The following is an 8749-nucleotide window of genomic DNA, read 5'->3' as shown; positions in this document are numbered from 1 at the left end:
CCTCTGCATCGTCACCTCCCCAGTGTTTACGGGGCTCAGTGGGGCTCTCTCCTGGTCCCTCGCCCACCTTCTTCTGAGCCCTGCTTCTTCAGCTTCGCCCATGCTGCTTCCCCCTCTCTGGAATGCCCTCCCCTTTCTGAAGCCCTTTCCCATCCTGCAAGGAACGGGTCCTCCTCTGTTTCCTTCATGAGGAAGCTTTTGCTGAAATATCAATCTCTCCCTTTTCTGAACCGCTGCTGCCTTTATAGTCACTTTGGCATATTTTTTCAAGCTCCAATGCTCACTAATTGTTTCCCGTCTGTTGGTTTTGTGTCCCCAGCTAGACTGTGAGTTCTTTGAGAGCAGAGCGTCTTACGTGACTCCAGAGGCTCCATGATGCTGTGTCCATGGTAGCTGTTCAATACTTCTGTATTGGTAAAGCAATCGGTGCCTTCATTGGTTGAGTGGGATCTTAATGCCGATGGCTGGAAATGGTGCTCAGGGCACTGAGGAGGTGCTAGACATCTCAGTCCTGGTAACCTTTGAAGTAGGAGATGTGACCCATGCAGAAAAGTCTGTGAGAGCTTGGCCCCTCCCTAGACCTCTACCCCACCCTGCTTAGACTGGGTCTTCGGCAAGAGTGAGTCCCTGTTACATCAAGTCGTGTCACTCTGTGGTCCTCAGGGGCCTGCACACAACTCTCCACTGAATGTTGCAAGTGGCACACACCCTGCTTCCCCGGCTCCTTGGGGGAAACAGGGCACCTAGAGAGAATTGAATGAGTTTCACTCAGACTCATGCCCAGTCATACTTCCATAGATAATTTGACTCCAGTCTGACTCACTCAGCCTCTATTTCCACCAAAAAGACATGAAGCACACCACTGATCCCATCAGGGGAGAATAGTTGACTCACATCTAATAGAGCCAAAGGAAACACTTAACTAGGTTTGTAACTGAACTTTGGAAGCAAAAAAAGAGAAAGAGTGTGGGTACCAGAGACATGTGTTTACCCCCGACGATCCAACCTTGAGGCTCAAATTGGTTTAGACTGTGGCTAAGGATGAGCTGGCCTCTCAGAGGAGATCTGCCAATTGGAGATGCAGAATTCAGCTGGATTTTTCCCCCTCTGTCCTCAGTTTATACAAACTTCTCATTAGCCCCAATACATCTCGAGCCATTTGGGCTTATGGATGCCTCCTGATCACAGGTAGCTGGCCCTAAAGACATCTAGCTGGACTTCGCTTGGTCCGGCCTGGCCTCACAAACCTCACATCCCAAGGGCTTCCCTGGTGGCGCAGTGGTTGAGAGTCCGCCTGCCGATGCAGGGGACACGGGTTCGTGCCCCGGTCTGAGAAGATCCTACATACTGCAGAGTGGCTAGGCCCGTGAGCCATGGCTGCTGAGCCTGCACGTCCGGAGCCTGTGCTCCGCAATGGGAGAGGCCGCAACTGTGAGAGGCCTGCGTACCGCAAAAAAACAAAAACAAAACACAAACTTCACATCCCAAACCCTGGGTTTTGGTTGTAAAACAAGGATCCATCTTCCCACGTGATGTGCTGTAACCTGCCTCATTCCACATCCCCCATCAGCAGTGCTCAAATGTCATTCATCCAGTCACGCTCAATGAGCAAGTGCTTCCCCGGGCAGTGCCTGCCCTCCCCACGGCCCCCGACGAGTGGAGAAGGCAGATGTGGAAACAGACCAACACAAGACAGCGTGGCGTGTCCTCCAGGCCATGAATGGACGTGGTGCTTTGTGCTCCAAGAAGGGGAAGTGACTGATGTTGCCTGTGGGGCTGGGGACAGGCTCACTGGTGACATTGGAACCTGATCTTGAAAGGTGAGTGAGTCTTCCAGGAGGAGGGGGTGGGAGTGAAGGAAAAAATTCAAGGCAGAAGCTATCAGATGTCAAAAGGCACAGAAATGGTAAACACGGAGGGTGCGGAGAATGTTCCACAAGGCATAGGATTCCCTGTGGGTGTGGCTCGAGAAGCATGGGCACTAAAGGCATTTAGAGGCAAAGTTAAGGAGTTCATTTTTTCTCCATATGCAGTAGGATGACAGAGCAGGCATCTAATCAGGAGAGCAGCACGACCAGGTTGATCTTTTGGGGAAGGTGATGGTTTAGAGAACATCCTGCATCAGGGACCAGCATCAGAGGTGTGGAGACAAGGCTGAGAGGCCGCTGTTGTGATTTTCCAGGCAAAAGGGCCGAGACCAGTGGAGTGGCTGTGGGCATGGAGGGGCGGAAGGACCGCCCACACGTAGGAGGAGGAATCTTTTGCATTCTTGTTGTGGATGGTACGTTGACTCAGACAAGGAGGATCTAGGATGGCGGATGATGCCAAAGGCTCTGCTTAGGGGCTTGGCTGACTGGTGGTACCACTGATGAAGATCAGGAATCCAGGAGGAGGAGTATACCTAGGTGGGAAGCCAGGGGTTCACTGTGGGACGGGGAGGACATCCAGGAGGCTCTGTGCTGTTGGACACGGTGGAGTCTGTGGAGAGAACCTCTCGCTAGGTGGTCCCTGAAACCACGGGTAGGTAAAGGGTAAGATAAGAAAAGCAAGAACCAAACATCTGGGGACTGGGCCACAGACCGACTACGAAGGAGTGAGTTTCAAGGAGAGGCAGATGGCCATGTGTGAAGGGCACAGAGTAAGGATTGGAAACTGGCTTGAGGCAGAAACCTGCTGCATTGGAGTACCCAATGTCCCTTTTCTTGGGTCCAACACACTGATTTCAAAAAGGGCGAACTTGCAGTGCATTTTGTTTGGGTGGCTCAGACCCCGCCGCCCTCACCTTCCTGAGTCCAGAAGTGGTCACATGACCTAAGCCCGACCAATCAGATGACCACTACTTTCTGGCCACAGTTTGGTATTTAGGGTCCAGGGATGAGGATGGGACTAAGACAGGCCAGTGAGAGTCGGTTCTAGCCTTTTGTTGAAGTTATTGAGAAAGAGAAGCGTCCTTTCTACTGGGGTTGCTATGCCATGAGACACCAGGGCTGGGTTTCCAGATATCAATTTGCCACCTCCTGGGGAGAGCTAGCCCGAGCATGAAACACATGCAGAGGAAGGAAGAGCTGATAGACTCTTGTGGATAGCATTTCCCCTCTGGATCCAGCTCTGCCTAGATTTTTCTTTCCTTTCTTTCTTTTTTTTTTTAGTTATTTGGGCCAATACATTTGCTTTTAAGCTGAAACCAATTTGATTTGGGTTCTGTCCCTTGCAGCCCAAGGAGTCTTGACTCTTACTAGGCCACGTGGCTAATGAGAGGCTGCTGGTCACCAGAGTGGCATCTGGAGAAGACTGGGTCCAGGTCTGTACTTGACAACACTCGGAATACCACGGACAGGCCAGTGGTTACCACCATGGGAAAAACAATATATAGAAATAGATGAGCTGGCTGTGCCTCGATGCCTGCTAACGTGAAAACACAATGATTTCCTTCATATTTTTCAAGGGCTGAGTCATCCAGGTCAGCCCCGGCTTGGCACTTCGACTAATTGATCTTGCCAAGGAAGATGGTTAAGATGTGAAGGTTGATTTATTTGAGGACACATGTGTCAACATCATCCCACAGAAGAAAACAGAATGTATGCTTTGCTGGTATGACCTGTTACTTAAGAGGTTTCTTTGGGGACCTCAAAGATCAAAAGCCATGAGGTTAGATGTTGTTTCAGTCTTGAAGTTGATCAAACACAGCCACATGGTGTGATGGCCCAGGGCCCCAGGAGAGGACGTTCCTTTCCCAATGGCACAGACAAGGTCGGGGGACTATTTTACATGGGGTGATCTGAGACCTGAGTCTTGAGAAGGAGCCAGTCATGTGAATAGACTAAGTAGGCAGGAGCAGCAAGTTCTAAGGCGGTCTGAGAACTAGCAAGAGGGCCAGTGTAGCTGGAGCGCAGTGAGGAGGAAGTGGGGAAAAGGACCAGAGGTCTTGACCTTCTGGCATATGCTGGTCTTTAATATATTTCCTCTCATCTTTCCACCTGTCTGTCCAACCATTCATCTATTCCATAAACATTTATGACATGTAGACAACGGGTGGCACTAAGAATTGAAGGAAGAGTTCACAAAGCAAAAGGGGAAAGACCCACAATCGAGGCAGAGAAAACCACATGAGCCAAGGCCTGGAAAGGGAAGAGCTCACTGTTTGGGGTGGAGGGCTGTTGGGAAGGGTCTTGAATGCCTGGCCTCCCTCCCAGCAGACCCCCCACCATACAGAACACCCACGTGCAGAACGCCAGGAAATGTTGATAGGTGAAAAAAATCTGTCAGTGAAATTCATGATTCTGGGATAAATCAGATATAATCTTACACTATATTCAGCCAAGGGGTAGCAGTGAACAAAGGCTTAAGAAACAGTGAGGGGAGAAACACTTAAAAGGGAGACTATTCCATCAATTAGCTTCATTTTTTTCTGCCAACCAAGAAAAGACCATCATTAGTTACTATTAGTGATGGCCTGGCTTGGAGAACACCTGTTGTCTGCCGAGCGTCGCTGGTGTGGGCCAGAGGGAGCTGTTTCAGAGCCTCAATCAGGCAGTAACATGATGAGAGTCGCGCTTTGGAAAGGTCACCACGGCTGCAGGGTAGAGGATGGATGGAGGGAAAGAGAGAGTGTGTGTTAGGCTGTTGGAGAAACACACATGATGAGAACCAGCATTTGTGCGGAATAGTGGAGGCTGCATTCCTTGAAGGCCAGAGTTTTGCTCTGGTTCAGCCGTTTTAGCAGTGCCTGACAAGAGCTAGGCAGAGCCACTGCTAGATTGTTTAGAAATGCTTCCTGAATTGAATTGTCTGCTATAAAAACCTAATGGAGTCTGGACAAAACAGAACTTGCCTCTCTCTGGCATCTCTCTGCTCACGAGAGGCATCGTGGCTGAAGGCAGACAGAGCTAGGGAGTTTCCAGAGGTTGGAAATGCTCAAGGTTTTGAGGAGCTATTTGGGGAGATAGAGCACAAAGCTCCTGTTTCCTAAATCTGGTCAGAATCTGCCTGTTCTGTCAAGTCTGTGCAAATGAGACATTCATTCGGCTCAGGGGCTTCTGCTGCTCATCCTGATAAAAGAATGACCATCTGTCTTCCAGAAGGCGCTAGGAAGGCCCAAGGTAAAAGGTGTCCATTTGAGACTGTGTAAACCCCTTTTCCACCTGTTTAGACACATCTGGATTCCTAAGCCACAGAATAAGAATTTTGAAATGTATTCAGGGAGTACCCAGTTCCCACCACCATGACCTACTATTTGGAGTTTGCTGTGAGGCCTTCCAGGGAGAGTCCAGGCTACGTGAGCTTTGTGTCAGCAAGACGGCTCCTGAAATAAAACACGTGGCCACGTTCGGAACACTTAGTACGCGCTGGCCCCAAATGAGGGCTCCGTGAGCCCTATCTCATCTAAACTTCTTCCCTGAAGGGTGTGGGTCTGGAGCTGCTGACCCATTTTGTCTAACCACTGACCTATCTGCACTTGAAAACCTTCTCCTGCCCCTGCCATTGTCTGGCTTCAGCCAGGAAAGTCCATGTTTATGGTTCCCTTCCGCACTGATTAAGATGACAAGAAGACAATGAAACACTTGTCTCCCAAAGTGACTTCTTGGATCCACTGGCAAAATGTTAGAAAGTAGGTACAAAGCCCAAGAAACAGGACACCCAGGCTCTTTGAGCTTGGGGAGTATTACAGAATCCTATCCCAGGCCAAGAATGAGTCACAATGAAAGCTTTTAAAATATAAAACCATCAACCTAGATTTCAATTCCAAGGAAACACATACTTGGCCATGAGGGAATGCTTGAAAAAAAAAAATCAGTCTTGAGCCACTTGACAGGAAAATAAAACAGCCAAGGAACATTCAAATGTAATGATTTACAACCTCCCTCTCCCCCCAACCCACCTCCCTTCCAGTATGGGTCAGGGCGTACACGGACTGGACAAGGTCTCCACCAGTGTGCATGTCCTGGCCAGGGCTTCCATTTCACTTAACACTATTTCACGCACATGATCTTGTGCCTGGACACAGCCAGGTTATAACTGCACGCTGCCGCCTTTGGGTTGCTATGCCAGTCTCACGGATTCTTCATGATTTCCTTGCTCTCGGGCTCTTGGGTTGTTTGAGGTGGCTGTTTTGGGGAATACAGGGATTTTTCTTCCATTATTTATGTGGGCAAGCGCCCGTTCATCTCTCTCAAAGAAATGGAAGCTTGATTGATTTCCTAAATGTAAGAACGAGATTGTCCCGCAATAAATATTTAAGACTGATCAGGAAGGGCGACCACCATCTGCTGAAACACAAGCCCAGGAATTACTTTGTTAAGCTTTCCCAGTGAAGGGAATGAATGAATAACCACCCTATATAATATTTGCTCAGCACCTGATAGTTGACAAAGGTTTTCACTTATCTCATTGGATCTTCACAATAGCCCCGAGAGGTAGACAGGGCATGGATTATATGGATTATTAAAACCCCACATTTTCCCCTTCCTAACCGATAAGGGCTCTAAAGGCTTAAAGTCACTTGACGGAGGTCGGAGAGTTTGTGGAGGGTATCGCGGGTCTCTAATTCATTCATGCACATAAAAACAAAACAAAACAAAACATTTATCTGGAGCCTAGTCCCAAATAGATGAAATGGCTGAGGGTACAAAGATGAATAAAACACGGTGCTTGCACAGGAAGATCACGTTCTGGCCTGGGGGAGAAAGCCAGAGATAAACATGTCCCTGCTTTGCAAGGTGATGAGTGCTCAAAAGAAAGGAACAGGGTGCGGACCACGTTTCTAATCTGATGTCTTGCCGAACACCGGCTCGGTTGTTATTTACAACATCTGTCCCCCGATGTGGGGAGCAGGGGGCTTAGCCGTGCGCCCCGGGTCAGGTCTCACTGCGGGGATCGCACGCGGTGTGGGGACAGTTCTCTCCCTCTTTCGGCAAACAGGCACATATCTCCTGGGGTGCCGAGTTCGCCGGGGGTCCGCACACAGGCTCCCCGAATTTCCCTCCACGAGATAACCGGGGTCCCTGCCTTTGGAGCAGCGGCTTTCTCCCGCCGCAGCCTCCCGCTCGGAGAGGCAGGCAGCTCGCTGTCCGCGGAGACGCGAGGCGGCGAGACGGCTGCGAGGTTTTGTTTCGCCCGAGCATCGTCCACCGCTCGCGAAAGCCCGCGAACAAGCGCCGCTTCCCCGCGCATCTCCCTCTCCCGCAGCCCGGCTCCGGAAACCACAGCCCCTTCCTCGAAACGAAAGCGCCAGCCCTGCTCGCTGGCTCTCCCGGTTCTTTTTCTTTTATGCATTTTGATATATCCCTACCAAAGATATGTTTCACAACAATTTTTAGTTACACAACCGATGCACAGAAACATTCTCCTTTAGGAAAGAAAAATGACATATTTCTATCTAGCGGGTCGCCAGCTGCCCGGCGGATCCCCGGCGGGACTCCGCCGGGCGCCCCGCGGGTGCAGCTGAGAGCCGCGCGCGGGTCTGCGGGCCGCCCTTTGTGAGCGCCGACACCGTCTTTGTGTTTCCCGTTTTGCTTTCCTTCTTTTTTGCAAACCCGGAGCTTAGCACGCGGGAAACGCTCGGAAAATACACACGTGTGTGTAAAGTTTGTTTAATGCAGGACCAATTGCGGGGATGGGGGCCGTTCCCGAGTGCCGGGGCGATTTTCCTTTGTTAAGACCTCAGTCGCGAGCGCGGCACGGCGGCCCCGGCTCGCCCGGGGAGGGGGAGCCCGCACAGCCCCGTGCCCGGGCCCGGGCGAGGCGCGGCCGCCTGGCTCCGTGACCCCGACCCGCTCGGGCCCGCGCGCCCGGCCCAGGCCGTTTCTGGCTCGGGCTTCGGCCTCGGGGCGCCCGGGGGGGTGACCTCGTTCCGCCGGTGGTGTGGCCCCGGGCTGGACACCTCTCGGGGCGACCGCCTAGTCCCTGCTCGCGCGCTCGGGCTCGGGTGGCTCGATCCCAACGCGCCCTGGAGGAGCCCCTGCCCGAATCCCGGCCACCCGGGTCCCCAACCTCCAGCCGCGGTCGCGAGGGGCTCCCCGACCCGACTCCAGCGCTGGAAAGCGGGCCGGGGTCGCGGGGGGCGCAGGGCCAGGCTTGGCACGCCGGCGCGCGGGCCCACTAGGCAGGGAAAAGTTGTTGGGGGCTGGGGGGACTGTCAAAGTTTCGGGGAACTTTTCCACTTGAGATTCTACAACCCTGCAGTGCCCCCTACAGAAAGCGGCAGCCGGGGAGGGCGGGCACCCCCCACGACCCCCGACCGCAAGCGGCGGCGCGGCCCAGGCGGCCTGGAGCTCTAGCTGCAGCTTTTGCTTTTTTTTTTTTTTTTTTTCCTCCCTCCTGGTTGTTTTTCTGATACATCTTTTTTTTTTCAGAATTGGAAAAAAAAAAAAAAAAGAAAGAAAGAAAAAAAAAAGCGAGCGTGAGCCTCCGCCTGCAGTGAAGCGTGCTCGGCCTCCAGAGGCAGTCGTCTCCAACTTTTCCTCTCCCGCCCCAACTCCGCGCGCCTCAAACTACGGCTCTGCAGGAGCCCAAATTTGCCTGCCGCTCGACTCCACTCTAATAAGCGCGCCAAGGCCCCTGGCGGTTGTTTGCAACGTGGGGGCCACGCTCTCGAGGCTCGGGCCCGCCCGGCGGCCCGCTCCCGGTGCCTGGGCCCAGTTGGGAAGGGGTAACCGAGCGTCGCAGGAGCACCCCGGGAGAGGGCGGAGCGCTCCCGTGCCCCGGGGCAGGAGGGTAGGGATCTCCCGCGCCCGGAACGTTGCGAGCAAGG

This window comes from Mesoplodon densirostris, chromosome 16, assembly GCF_025265405.1.
Source record: "Mesoplodon densirostris isolate mMesDen1 chromosome 16, mMesDen1 primary haplotype, whole genome shotgun sequence".
Lineage (NCBI taxonomy): Eukaryota > Metazoa > Chordata > Mammalia > Artiodactyla > Ziphiidae > Mesoplodon > Mesoplodon densirostris.
This window is presented reverse-complemented; position numbering follows the sequence as displayed.